Below are 15,010 nucleotides of genomic sequence, written 5' to 3'. Positions count from 1 at the left end.
TTCCTCCAATATACTTAATGGAAAAGAAGAGCTATTCATTTCCCCCACAAACACGTCCATTAGGAGCAGAGACTGAGGAATCTGTGTTGATGTGCTGCTTTTTACGGCATGTAAAAGAGAAGCTGAACTGATCGGCAGCCGCTCTGTCTTTTTTTTTTTTTTTCTATTCTCTGGGGTAAAATTATCTTTTGAAACCGTGCCAGCCGTCCTTGTTGAAATGGCAGGGGAAAGTGGACATGTTCTTGTCTAAAACCAGCTCCAGATAAAGTGATTATGTCTTACATTATGCCACACTGGGATTTCTTCATCATGCAAAGTAGCAGGAAAAGAAAAATGGAGGAATGAAACATAAGCAAGAATTAAAATGTGAGTGAGATAAATGGGACCGGCGCTATCAGGCATCTTGTAGCACTTCATATCATCCATCTGGACTCAGTCGCAAGTCACCAGCCGTTTCAGCAGATGGGCTATTATAATCATATGAAAAGATGCACACAGAAGCAGTATGCCAATTCAGATTAAGAGGGAACTTTCAGAATCTGATTTATGCTTTACTTTACGACTAAACCAAACTAAACTAAACCAAACTAAGGGCGGCACATTGGCTCAGTGGTTATATTTGCAGTGGCTAGGCTATGACAGTATATAACTGTCGGGAAACTGTTTAAAGACGTGCTATAGGTGAATTACAGAAACTAAATTAGCCTTAGTGTATGAGTGTGGGAATGAGTGTGTATGGGTGTTTCCCAGTACTGGGTTGTGGCTGGAAGAGCATCTGCTGCAAAAACATATGCCGGAATAGTTGCTGGTTCATTCTGCTGTTGTGACCTCTTATAAAGAAGGAACTAAGCTGAATGAAAATGAATGAATGAATAGTTAATGTATCTACTGACATGAACTAATTACCGTATGAACAATACTTGTACAGCATTTAATAATTATAGTTCAACATTTACTAATGCATTATTAACATCTAAATTCATGCTTGGTAACATTAGTTAATGCACCCTGAATAAACAAACTAATAATAAACATCTGTATTTTCATTAACTAACGTTAGCTACCTCTGAAAAAGCCAAAAAATGAAGGAAAATTAATGAATTAATAAACTAAACTAAACTAAACTAAACTAAACTCAGCTATATTTAAAAACATAATTAGTCATTTATTATTATTATTATTATTATTATTATTATTGTTGTTGTTGTTGTTGTTGTTATGATTATGATTATTATTATTTTACTTTTGGAGGGTATTAGAATATAACATTTTTTTGTCATTATTACGTTTATTTATTTAATTGTATTTATTGTTATTGTTCATAATTTCACTACAATTTTGTCATCATCATCATTATTATTATTATTATTATTATTATTATTATTATTATTATTAATAACTGTATTTATTTTTTCTTAATAATTTAATTACAATTTTGTCATCATCTTTAATATTTATAGTAATAATAGTAAATATTGTATTTACTTATTTTTATTAATGTAATAACAATTTTGTCATTTTCATTTATATTTATAATAATAATAATATTAATAATTGTATTTATTTATTTATTTGTATTAATTTAATTAAAATGTTGTCATCATCATTAATATTTATGATAATAATAATAATAATAATTGAAATTACACCCTGTTTTTAATTTAATTACAATTTTGTCATTATCATTAATATTTATAATAATAATATTAATAATTGTATTTATTTATTGTTTTTAATTGAATTAAAATGTTGTCATCATTATTAATATTTATTATAATAATAATAATAATTGTATTTACAAAGGGACTAAGCCGAAAAGAAAATGAATGAATTAATGAATAATTGTATTTACTTATTGTTATTAATTTAACGAATTACATGTGTCACGGTGGCAAAGTGGGTGGCACAATCACCTCACAGCAAGAAGGTCACTGGTTCGAGCCTCGGCTGGGCATTTCTGTGTGGAGTTTGCATGTTCTCCTCATGTTTGTGTGGGTTTCCTCCGAGTGCTCCGGTTTCCCCCACAAGTCCAAAGACATGCGCTATAGGTGAATTGGGTAAGCTAAATTGTTCGTAGTGTATGTATGTGAATGAGAGTGTATGAGTGTTTTCCAGTGATGGCTATGCTGGATAAGTTGGTGGTTCATTCCGCTGTGGCGACCCCTGAATAATAAAGAGACTAAGCCGAAAAGAAAATGAATGAATGAATGAATTTAATTAAAATATGTTTATTTAATTAATATAATTAACATTTTGTCGCTATTATTATTATTATTATTATTATTATTATTATTATATTTTTACAATTTTATTAAAAACATTGCTATGGAAGATCACTATATAGTTCATATTTTAGTTGATTAATTAACTTTCTTTGATAACTTTATTTGACCGAAACATTGTGACCATATTAATTACACCTCAAAGCCTTTAAACATTCATACACATGCAAACAAGACCTCCTTTGCACAAACAAGTAAAGAAAACAAGTCAGAAGTGTTATTCTAATACTATATTAATGAACACAATGGACTGGGCATGACATCAGAGATGGGTGTGTTCTCAGCATTTTCCTTTCGTCTCATTGGACGGGTCTGTAGAGCAAAGAAATCTGTTTTAATAAAAGACATAATCTTATTTAAAATAAATAGGAGATCAATTCCCCAATATCGAATTCAGGGATGAAAACTGAAGCAGTAATGGGTCGACCGTGACAAAGGGCTGAGAGATGGAATTGGGAATTGGATGGAGAAGAAGAAAAAAATCGAGGCATTATTCATAATACGTTCATCTTTCAGTGCAAGCAGACTAGCTTCATCTCTCTCTCTCTCTCTCTCTCTCTCCAGTTCTTCACTTCTATAATGGCCATTCTGCATCCCCATTTTCCAGCTAACAGCACAGATCACATCAGAGCCGTCCATTCATTTGGTGCAGCATGAAGGGTGCGAAAAGCGAGCCCGACCAGGAAGCCTTAACGCGTGCTTTTTGTCAGATTCCTTGACCATCTAAATGAGGGGTGCCGAGTATCACTTCGACATACGGCTAACAAACCACTTGGCTTTCAGGCCTTTTGATTTTGTTTGAAAGAGGGAGACAATCCACAGCCAAATTGACAAGATGGTGCGAAGCCAAGAAAACGGCCAACGAACACCATTAGCCAACCAGAGAGCAGCTCAAACTTCTATTGAGTCTTCGGCTTGTCCGGACTGCGGGATTCATTAACAAGAAGCTGTAAATTGAACGGAGAGATGTTATGGCTCTTGCTCAAGTGTGTCTTGTGTGAGAAGGAAGGCAACTTAAAAGAAGCTCAGACAATGAATGGAGCTGAGAGCTGTTTAGGATAAGCCAAGCAGAAAGCGTTTGCTTTGTAAGTGTTGATGGTGTTCAAAGCTTGTGTTGTGCTTTGATCTGTCCAGACCGACTCTTACAAGGAGATCTTATAAAGAGCATAATACAGCCGAGATGAATGGGGAAAATGCCAAATGTGAAGTATGCATTTATGATGCAAATGCTGTGACGATGATGATCCTCTTAAAAGCAATCAAGCAAATATGTCAGTATGTGATCAAAGAAGATCACAAATATTTGGCCATAGTGGTAGTTTGGCTGTATTTTAGGGTGTGTGTCAAACGAAGCGCTTTTCTTGTTTTTTTTTTTGTTGTTGCAGTCATTGACAGTGCCATGCTGTAAGAATGGCATTAGCAATGCAATAAGCATCTGTTTTATGCTAAGAGGTGAACAATTGGAGAAATCTTCACTGAGGCCAGCTTCCAGCCTCCGCCACTGAGACTGCAGGTCTGCACAAGACGTTTGGCCAGCGGAGAAATTAAAATGGTCGTGCCCAACTGAGCCTGGTTTCTCTCAAGGTTTTTTTCTTCACTTCCGCCATTAGTGAAGTTTTTTTTCCCTTGCCGCTGTCGCCACTGGCTTGCATGGTTCGGGATCTGTAGAGCTGCGCATCGTTGGATTTGCTCTTCAGTGTTTGGACTCTCAGTAGTGATTATTAAACCACACTGAACTGAGCTAAACTGAACTGAACTTAAACTCTACAAACTGAACTACACTGTTCCTATTTACTATGACCCTTTATGTGAAGCTGCTTTGACACAATCTACATTGTATAAGCGCTATACAAATAAAGGTGAATTGAATTGAATTGGAGAAGAGCTAAGAGATGAGCATTTTTTGGAACAGCACTTTCAGTTTCGCAAAAACGCTTTGGTGGACACATGCCATTAAGCTGGGTGCACACCAGAGGCAAAGCACCATGTTACTCGCTGTAGTTTACTCATGGGATGTTTTTCCACATCTCCACATTTTTGCTTGAGTTCATGTATTTGAACCTGCACGGTACTGTAGCTACAGACTGAGATGAACTCCGTATATTCACAGCAAATGCATCAGGGATTCTGCATCATTCATGCAATAATTCACCTCTACTCACTCGTTGGCATTGATATTGTATGTAATTTACTTATGTGGATACTTTGCGTTTGGTGTGAATCCAGCTTTAGTCTTTGCTTTTTGTTCAGTTTTACCATTTGTAGTCAACCTTGTCCATTTTTTTTTACAATTCCAAATTATGTTATTGTGTTTTTCCCTTTTAAAACAACAGCAAACATAACACATTGAAGATACATGTTTTACACAAGCAGTGACTGGGGGATTTAAACTCTTGATATCTGGCCATAGTGGTAGTTTGGCTGTATTTTAGGGTGTGTGTCAAACAAAGTGTTTTTCTTTTTTCAGGTGTAGTCAATGAAAGCGCCATGTTATAAGAATGGCAGTAGCATGGCAAGGCACTAAGCATCTGTTTTATGCTAAGAGGTGAACAGTTGGAGAAGAGCTAACAGATGAGTATTTTTGGAACAGCACTTTCAGCTTCGCAAAAACGCTTTGGTGAACACATGCCATTATGCTGGGTTCACACCAGAGGCAAAGCACCACGTCACTTGCTCTAGTTTACTCATGGGATGTTTTTCTCCACATTTCCACATGTTTTTGCTTAAGAACAATTATTTGAACCTGCATGGCAGATACAGACTGAGGTGAATTCCACACATTCGCAGCAAATGCACCGCGGATTCTCCATTATTCATGTCGTGGCCCAATAATTCACCTCTACCTCGTTTGCATTGATTTTCTATGTAATTTACTTACGTGGATACTTTGCATTTTGTGTGAATTCAGCTTTAGTGTTTGCTTTTCGTCCATTTTTAGTTTGTAGTCAACCTTGTCCGTGTTTTTTTCCACTTCTCTCTAAAAATTCAAACTGTGAAACTGAATTACAATTCTAAATGATGTTATTGTGTTTTTACCCTATTAAAAAATAGCAATAAAGACCACATTGAAGATACATTGTAACACAACAGTGACTGGGGGGATTTACACTTTTGATATCTAGCAACCACAAACCGAAAAGCTTGAGAAGCCTGAACAGAAGTCTGTAATATTTTGGGGCCTATCATACACCTAACGCAATAAGGCGCAAGACGTGTTTGTTGTGATTTGTTGCTGTTTTCACACCAGCGTAACCCTAATTTTCACATTTTTTCACAGTAAAATCTGGTCTAGCACAGAGCACGTTAGTTATGTGCCTATGCAGGTTCAACTGCTTAACACACACAAGATGTACAGCAATACACAAATATCTTTACATATGGAAAAAAAGGATTAAAATGTTACAAAAATTATTATTTTCTACATAAATATAAAACCCACTGCCACCATGCCTTCATGTCAGGGGGGCTTTTCTCAGCTTATTCATGATAATTTGCATTTTTTTAATAATGTTACTATTATTATTATTATTATTATTATTATTATGAGTATTATTATTATTATAAGTATTATTATTATTATGAGTATATTTATATTTGTTTTAATAAAAACAAGTTTTGACTTGTCCACCTGTCTGGTTTTAAAAACCCCATGCATCACTATATGGGGCATATAGAGTAAAAGTAAAGTAAAGTAAAGAGAAAGTAAAGAGGCTGAATGCAGGAGGCTCAGTCTTTATCCTCCCGCAGATAATATGCTAAACTGTTTTCTTGCTAGTGTAGCATTTAGTTTGTCCGTTCAGGTTTTCCACTTACAAATTTCATTCATTCCTTTTCTTTTCGGCTTAGTCCCTTTTTTTCATTCACAGCAAAATGAACCGCCAACTTATCCAGCATTGTTTTACGGAGCAGATGCCCTTCCAGCTGCCACCTATCACTGGGAACCACTTACAAAGTCTACCATGTAAATAGCAAATGTGCCATGGCGCGGCTTAATTGATTCTTAAAGGTAATGGAAGATCAGACTCTGATTGGTTTAATGTACTTTATGCTCAAAACACACCCATAACTCATTAAGACCATGCACCGGGGTATGCAGAGCGTATTTTTTCCATCCTTAAAATAGCAAAAGTGGATTCAGACACGCCCTTAATGCTTTTGTGCCATGCGCTTTAGACTTTGCGCCTAGAATGTTAAAACAGAGCCTGTCTTCTTTTTTATCAAAAGAGAGCTTTAGCTACATTATCTTTTTTACAGCTTTATCTTTTTGTCAACAATATTGCATGGTGATATAGTCACAGTAGTCATTTCATCTTATCATCGTGTCTTAGTCATGGAGGAAAAGCTTGTCAAAGGACATTTTTCATAATAGATTTTGTTAACATTGGCCATTACAAGCACACAGTCCTGATGAATACACCTAAAATGGCTGTAGCAAAAGTTAAAGTAATAAAAATGATGAAATATTTCTTTCAAAAATTTCATTTTTTATTGATTTACTCCTCCTTTTGACTTTTAACCAAAGTGGTCCTTGATGAAAAACACACAAAATTAAGCGTGTACATCAAAACAGCCTAAAAATACTACAGTGAGTGTGTTGAGAGACACTTCACAATATCTCTGACAACTCTCAAACATACAGTAAGCAAAGCACTTTCTGTTTATATGAGAGGCAGACGCAGAAACGTACACCGTGTGTTAAATACTCAGCTGTTTACTATCAATTTGAGGTGTCAACAAGTGCCTTTCACTGCATTCATATTCCTTTTCTCTAAATCTCATTACTCCAAAAACAAACATACAAAACAAGATCATGACAGATTAAGTCAAACTTGAAGAGCAGAACTATGATCTGAAGAAATTCTTTCTCTTTAAGCATCAGGACGGACAACATCATTCGATTTTGAACAACAACATGATGAAAATGCAACTCGATAACCATGCATGTGAATGTTGTGGAGTTTAGTCCCCAGGAAGGTAATCGTGGGCGATAAAGCATTACTAAACAGCATGTAACAACAATGATCCGAGACTCGATGGCTTTCATCAGAGCTGATTGTATCATGATTGGACTTAAATTGCAAATCAAACACTGTAGTTGTAATCAGAGCGAGAGAGAGATACAAAGGGAAACAAAGCATAGCAAATGTGTGCCTTCTCCAAGTACAGACTTGTGGAATTTAAAAAAAAAAGGAATAAAAAAGCAAGGTTGACCTCTAAAGATAGTCTGCCCTGCTCTTCAAAAAAGGCTGCATGGGGGTTCACAGGGGCTTTGATATTTTTCTTTTGGCATTTCTTAATTAACTAGCTAAATTAATGTAATTCTTTATTATTCAACCAAACCACAAAATGTGGGTGGTCCGGGAAGGTTGTCGTGCCACCAGGCCGCACATCATTAGGCAATAACCCCTCAATGAGCATTACCTCAGACATCACCATAAAAAGCCATTGTTCGCCATTCAGAAGTGATATGAAATATTGGCTGAGTTTTATGAAGCTCATTCGCAATGAGGTCTCGTCGATGTGCTTGGAGGGCAAACGTGTTTAATATGAGCGGTAATAGTAACCAGGGGAGGGCTGAGCTGAATGAGGGAATGGGGAGGGAAAAAAAAGGGAAAACGGGAAGATGAGAATAATAACAAAACTTAAATGAGCAAGTTAATTTGACAGCGTCTGCGGAAAAAGGCCAAGAGTCTGTTTACAAGGTAGCCGAGCAATATATTGTAAATATTCACACTGATATTAACAATGATTTTAAACATAGTGATTTACAATAGATTATAAAATAAGCATGCTCACAATGAACAAAAATAACTTGTGGGCGGAACTAATGAGAAAGTATAAAACTTATTGGCTAGCCCGTTTTATTTTTACATTTTATTTTTTATTATCGTTTAAGATTCAAATTTACTTTAGTGTCTTCTGTCAGTTTGCCTGAATCAGTTATTTAAATATGCATGATTTCTATAAGTGAATAGTTCACCCAAATATGAAAGATGTGTCATTTACTCATGCTTTACTTTTCACAAACCTGTTTAAGTTTTTTTTTTAATTCAGTTGAATAAAAGAGAAGATATTTTGAAGAATGTTAAAAAATGTTACAATTGACAATCCCTTGTAGGAAAAATGTGAATAGTTCATCTAAATTTGAAAGGTGTGTGATTTATTCACAATTTCTTTTCACAGACCTGTTTGAGTTTTTTATTGTTTATTTTTTTGCATTCTGTTGAATAAAAAATAAGATATTTTGAAGAATATTAAAAAAAAATTACTAATTGACATCCTTAGTAGGAAAAACGAATACTATGGAGGTCAATGGTTGCCGGTTTCTAACATTTTTCAAAATATCTTCTTTTGTGTTGAACACAAGAAACTCAAACAAGTTTGTGACAATTGAATGGTGAGTAGATTCATTCATTAATTTATTAATTTTCTTTTCAGCTTAGTCCATTTATTAATCTGGGGTCGCCACAGTGAAATAAACCATCATTGGGAAACACCAATACACACTCATTCACACACATACACTACGGACAATTTCGCTTACACAATTCAATTCAATAGTGCATGTCTTTGGACTTGTGGGGAAACCGGAGCACCCGGAGGAAACCCACGCCAACACAGGGAGAACATGCAACTGTGTGTTGGAAAGTGACCAAAATCCAAGGTCGAGCCAACATCTTAAACCAACGTCATATTGATGTCAAATACTGACATTTATTCGTTAGGTATGGCGACCAAAATTCAACGTCTGATATACGTCATAGTGATAACATCCACACAATGTCAAGCTGTAACATTATTAGACAACCCAGGCTCATTCTAATTATAAACCTCTATATACATTTCTGAAGAGAGCAAAATACGTCCTAGGAGTTATGTTTTTTGCAGTTTGTGTATTCGCGAATCCACCAGAGGCCGCTTTTTCAGCCTCTGTACGTTTTGTACGTTTTTTCAGATCTCAAAAATCTCTTGCGAGTGCCATTTGTGCCTGCTGTTCTCACGTAAATCCACCAGAGGCCGCTGTCGATTGACTGATTTACTGTCTGACTGAATAACCAACCGTACAACACCCCCACCTTCCCCCTTCCCTAAACCCAACCAATAGTATTTTAAAAAGCAGAGATTGACTGGCCCACCCCCTTCGCCAAACCCATCCACAGTGTTTTAAAAAGCAATCCAGAAAAAGAAAAGCCCCTGATTTTTATCACATTCTCAGATTTTACCACATTCTCCCCCTGTTATTTACTTGTTTATTTTATTTTTTTGCTTTTATTTTTGTCTTGCCTGCTTTCAGGAACTGTTCTTCAACCGGACTTGTACCCCGTTGTCGTGGTCAACTATGCTCTGCGTCTCAAGTCCGCCGATGTATGTGTCGACCAGACAAGCTGGTAACAGCGGGAAAGCTGTCCATATGGAGGCAAGCGGTCAGCTGGTAAGTGAGAAAAAGAACAGGGTCATACCACCTCGCAGCGTTCATTTAAAAGTTAAAATGCAGCTATACGTAGCTCTGGCTACCTAATTTGTGATCTCCAGACATGTATTTAGGGCTACGTTTTCAGAATGAGCCTATGTTGTTATTAGACATTGATACTTGGTTAATTTTAAGTTGGACGTTGGACATTGACGTTGGCCTGACGTTGGGTTCTGACGTCAACTTGATATTCATTTCCAAACAAAACACCCCCCAACAATGGGGTACAACATCAATCTGACGTAATGTTGACATCCTGTGCCAGCTGGGTCCAGTGTTACAAAGTCAATTTATTATATGAAACTAATATTAAATTATATATGTTATAAACTATGATTTCTAAATAGTTACTTTCAAATATGCTACAGTATAGTACAGAAAAATAACAAAAAGTAAATTGAGAACAGATATATTTTAAAATGTTTAAAAAGTGTAAAAGGTTTTCTCCTTTTCCTTTTTTTTCCCCAACGATCAAAACTGTAAAGCAGAAGTGTCAAACTTAGTTTCAATCCTGCTTCAACACACTTACGCTGCGGTCACACTAGAGTTTGTGCGTGCGAAATTCTGCTGTGCAGTGCTGCGAAAAGGGGCGGATTTAAACAAGAGGATTAGACATTAAAAAGGCGAGCGATTGGTCCATGTTTTAAATTTCTGCCCAGAGACATCATGTTTTGATCTTCGATTGTTCTCACGCAATCATGTGATGCGATTTCACAGGTCAGAGTTCACCAAACTTGAACTTTCCAACGCAGTGAACTTGTCGCATGAGCTTGTGTTTCCGGTCTGATGCATTTGTGTGGGTATGAATGGAAGTCTATGAGGAGAAAAGTGCAGTGTGACCGCAGCTTTACATGTAGGTTTTAGGCAAGCCTGAAGGACTCAATTAGTTGATCAGGTGTATTTAATTAGGGTTGGAACTAAACTGTGCAGAGCTGCGGCCCTCCAGTTGAGTTTGACACCTGTGCTGTAAAGAAATATGTCTTAACAGTTTTACGCAGTTTGCAATACTCACGTGTTTTCGGTTTACCTATTGAAAAACGTTATTATAGAACCTTAATCTCTACCCCAACAACTTGTGATGGTTACCAAAAGTTTAACAAAGTAACCTTATTTACATTTTTGTTGTTTACCAACAATATATTGTCTGGGTTAGTCATGCAAATTACAGTACAAAAAAAAAGTTTATCATGAAACAATTAGTTTCAAACTACTAAGATGCAAATAATCATAGTACCGAAGAGTAAAATTTTCAAGTTTAATCCAAATTTGCCACAGCAGAGATCAAGGTAATCCAATTCAAAAGCATCAGTAATCATATAACAACCATAAATCACAAGCTATGGGCAACTGCTCATTAACAGACATTTTTTTTACAGTATAGCATTCATGTGACACACAAGCCGGGTGTACAGGATGTATTCTGGGAACTCAGTAATGTTGAAATGAAACTTGTGGACATGGTGTGTGTGTGTGTGTTTAAGCGTGTCCATGTTGAGGTAGCTCCACATACTTGCGCTCTTTGATCCAGCTAGTGGTGTTGCTGACCGGCGGTGTTCAATCCTGGCAGAGGTGAACGGTGTCTATGTGGGATTCCTCCGGGGCCCAGCTTAACCACTGCAGCTGTGCGAGAGAGAGACGGGATCAAAGCACACCCAAAAAACACACTAGATGAACACACACTCTCTCCATCACTAATAATAACCACCTCAGCCCAGAATCCAGTCTCCTCTCTCTCTCTCGCTCGCTCGCTGGCCCGGCTCTCGGCTCACATAATCAGGGTTTCCTTCTACATGCTATTAATTGATTCAGTATGCTTGGAAGAAGTGGTTCCTGCGTTCCCATGTCTCAGATTTTCTTGTTTATTATGCTAACCATACACGAGGGGGTGGAATTCTAATCAGGTGAATTCAATTACCGAGCTCCTGATCCTGATTTTCTACTGGGCTCAACAAGTCCCACTGAGAGCGCATGTTGGTGTCAGCTTAAAAACTTTTATATTTTGCTTTCTGGCTCTCCTAGAAGACATGCATGCATTATATATTTCGCTAAAAAATGGTCGAAGTTCAAAACTGGATTCAATCAGAACACATGAGACCCCACCTGAAACAAAAGCAGACGATAGGGAGTAATGTGGAACATGTGGATGCTCAACTAATGCGCTTAGTTTCAACCGCATGTCTAGAGTGTGTTAGTGGATGAAGTGCAATACTGTAAATACAGAAGTATCTGTTTGAAAGGATGAAAAAATATTCAATGGACCATCATATGACACCAATTTAAACAAACAAAAAATTATTATTGATAAATAATGCTGTGTTTTGGCAATTCATTCATTTGTTTTATATAATGAAAGTAACATTCATTCATTCATTTTCTTTTCGGGTTAGTCCCTTTATTAATCCGGGGTCGCCACAGCGGACTAAACCGCCAACTTATCCAGCATATATTTTACACAGCAGATGCCCTTACTGCCGCAACCCATCTCTGGGTAGCATCCATACATACTCACTCACACTCATACACTACGTACAATTTAGCCTTCCCAATTCACCTGTACCGTCTTTGGACTGTGGGGGAAACCGGAGCACCCGGAGGAAACCCACACGAACGCAGGGAGAAACTCCACACAGAAACGCCAACTGACCCAGCCGAGGCTAGAACCAGTGACCTTCTTGCTGTGAGGCGACTGCACTACCTACCTACTACCTACTGTAAATTACATAATTAATAAAGAAAAAATAAATATTAAAATAAATTAAATATAAAATTTGAATACTTTTGCCAATATTTAGTTTTATTTTCGTATTTAAAAATATTTGGAAATTTCTAAAGGATATTGTTAAACTTTTCTAATATGTTGACTTATAAATACAGTTGTAGTCAGAATTATTAGCTCCCCTGTTTATTTTTTTTCCCCCAATTTCTGTTTAACGGAGAGAACATATTTCTAAACATAATAGTTTTAATAACTAATTTCTAATAACTGATTTATTTTATCTTTGCCATGATGACAGCACATAATATTTGACAAGATATCAAAACACTTCTATACAGCTGAAAGTGACATTTAAAGGCTTAACTAGGTTAATTAGGTTAACTAGGCAGGTTAGGGTAATTAGGCAAGTTATTTTATGACAACGTTTTTTTCTATAGACAATCGGAAAAAATAGCTTAAAGGGGATAATAATTTTGACCTTAAAATGGTTCATAAAAAAATAAAACTGCTTTTTTTATAGCCGAAATAAAACAAATAAGACTTTCTCCAGAAGAAAAATATTATCAGACATACTGTGAAAATTTCATTGCTCTGTTAAACATCATTTGGGAAATATTAAAAAAAAATAAAAAAAATTCAAAGGGGGATAATAATTCTGACTTCAACTATACACACACATAAATAAATTATAATCAACAACAACAACAAAATAATATATTTTTGTGCTGGTTTTATTACTAATATTATTTTATTTTCATAATAAATCCAAGCTTCAAAACACATATAAACGTTACGATACTGCAAAAAAAAAAAATCAATGACAACAAGACCAAAAGTATTATATATTTGTGTTTGATTTATTATTAATATTATTTGATTTTCTCATTTTATTTAGATACTTCAATGAAAAATAAAGTTAAGTAATTTCATTTAATGTAATTTAGGGGTTGACACGGTGACTAAGTGGTTAGCACTGTCGCCTCACAGCAAGAAGGTCGCTGGTTCAAGTTCCGGCTGGGTCAGTTGGCATTTCTGTGTGGAGTTTCCATGTTATTCCTGTTTGCGTGGGTTCCTCCGGGTGCTCCGGTTTCCCCCACAGTCGGTGCTGGTGAATTGAATAAACAAAATTAACCACAGTGTATGTGTGTGAATGAGCGTGAATGGATGTTTCCCAGTACTGGGTTGCAGCTGGAAGGACAACCGGTATGTAAAACATATGCTAGAGAAGTTGGCGGTTCATTTTGCTGTGGCGACCCCTGATGAATAAAGGGACTAAGCCGAAGGAAAATGAATGAGTGAATGAATTTACTTTAATTTAATTCGTAAATTGAGATTATAAATAATAATAAAAACATAAAATAAATAAATAAATACTCAGAAAAATAATAATAATAAAATACTCATGTAATACAAGATGGTGAAAGAACGTTATTTTTCACATGAAAACTGAAGCCTGGTTCAAGTACAATTCCACACCAGTGTCCAAAAGCAGGCACATCCAAGTATTTCCAGCAGCGGAGAAGATGAGAAACATACAGTCACAGAGAAAAAAACACTGAAAGTGAAGGATGGAGAGAGAAAGAGTGAACCAGGAAGTGGGAGAGGAAGACAGAATCCCCTCTGAATGTTCTGTAAGCCATATGTTGTGCATATAAAGCTCTGCGATGTGCCGAGGTGATTCATGACTCCAGGAGACAATCCTAATATTTCTCCAGAGGCTGTTAGGACTCGGAGACAGTCTCTACATACTCCGTCTAGACAGCACTTGTCAGAATTACGCAGTTCAAAACACTCACAAAAAGCGAGTGGAACTTCAAATGATGACTCAATTCAATTGGCGATTCGTTCTTCTGCCGTTTTTTTCCATAATGTGGCTATTCTCAAGCTCCATGTCAAATGTTTTTACATGATTTTCAGTCTAATGGCTAGAGGCTGTATGAACACTGGACCTTGTGCATATTAAGTTAATGGAGGCAGTTCTATGCATGGCTGCGCCGTGTGAATATATGCTACATCCCGCACTTCAAGCGCTGATTATATAGATAGATAGAGAAAGATAAAGCGCAAATGGAGAAGAGGGGGAGGAAAGGAGAAGGAGAAACTGATAGAATGAGAAAACGAAGCACGAGGTGGCAGCTCACGATGATTAAAATGGAGATTAAGCAATTTCAGTTATCAGAGTGTGCATTTGGTTTGTCAGTTATCTCACCTCCTGTAGATACGTCTCAGTCGTATCCAAAGAAAAGCTCCATCTGATCTCACATTCCAACACGCATCGAGTGCCGTAAAACTGGCAGCTAACAGGTTTCCAGGGATTCCTTCAAAAAAAAAAAAATTGTGTTCAATGTTTAGCTCTATTTTCCAGGTTGTGAAATGACTATATAAAGAATTTGCTATATACAGATGACTATATATCAGAATTTGCTTTAAAAAAGAGTGGAAAAAAAAGATGTACATTGAAGATCAGAATTAGAGTCCTGTCTAAAATTAGTCCTTTTCTAAGGAGTAAAACAAAACAAAGAACAATTCTAAGTATATATC

General features: G+C 36.4%; 1 long non-coding RNA gene across 1 annotated transcript; it reads right to left on the bottom strand.

Moving 5' to 3' along the window:
• Positions 1-9,585: 9,585 nt before the first annotated feature.
• On the bottom strand, positions 9,586-14,780 carry LOC130218248 (uncharacterized). Its single transcript, XR_008835933.1, has 3 exons — positions 14,679-14,780; positions 11,264-11,373; positions 9,586-9,711 (listed from the first exon to the last, which is right to left on the bottom strand). It is a non-coding gene; the product is annotated as an uncharacterized LOC130218248 (long non-coding RNA).
• Between the last annotated feature and the right edge of the window lie 230 nt (positions 14,781-15,010).

Source organism: Danio aesculapii, chromosome 24 (genome assembly GCF_903798145.1).
Source record: "Danio aesculapii chromosome 24, fDanAes4.1, whole genome shotgun sequence".
In the NCBI taxonomy this organism is placed as follows: domain Eukaryota; kingdom Metazoa; phylum Chordata; class Actinopteri; order Cypriniformes; family Danionidae; genus Danio; species Danio aesculapii.
Note: the sequence above shows the minus strand (reverse complement) of the source record. Positions and strands in the feature narration are given on the sequence as shown.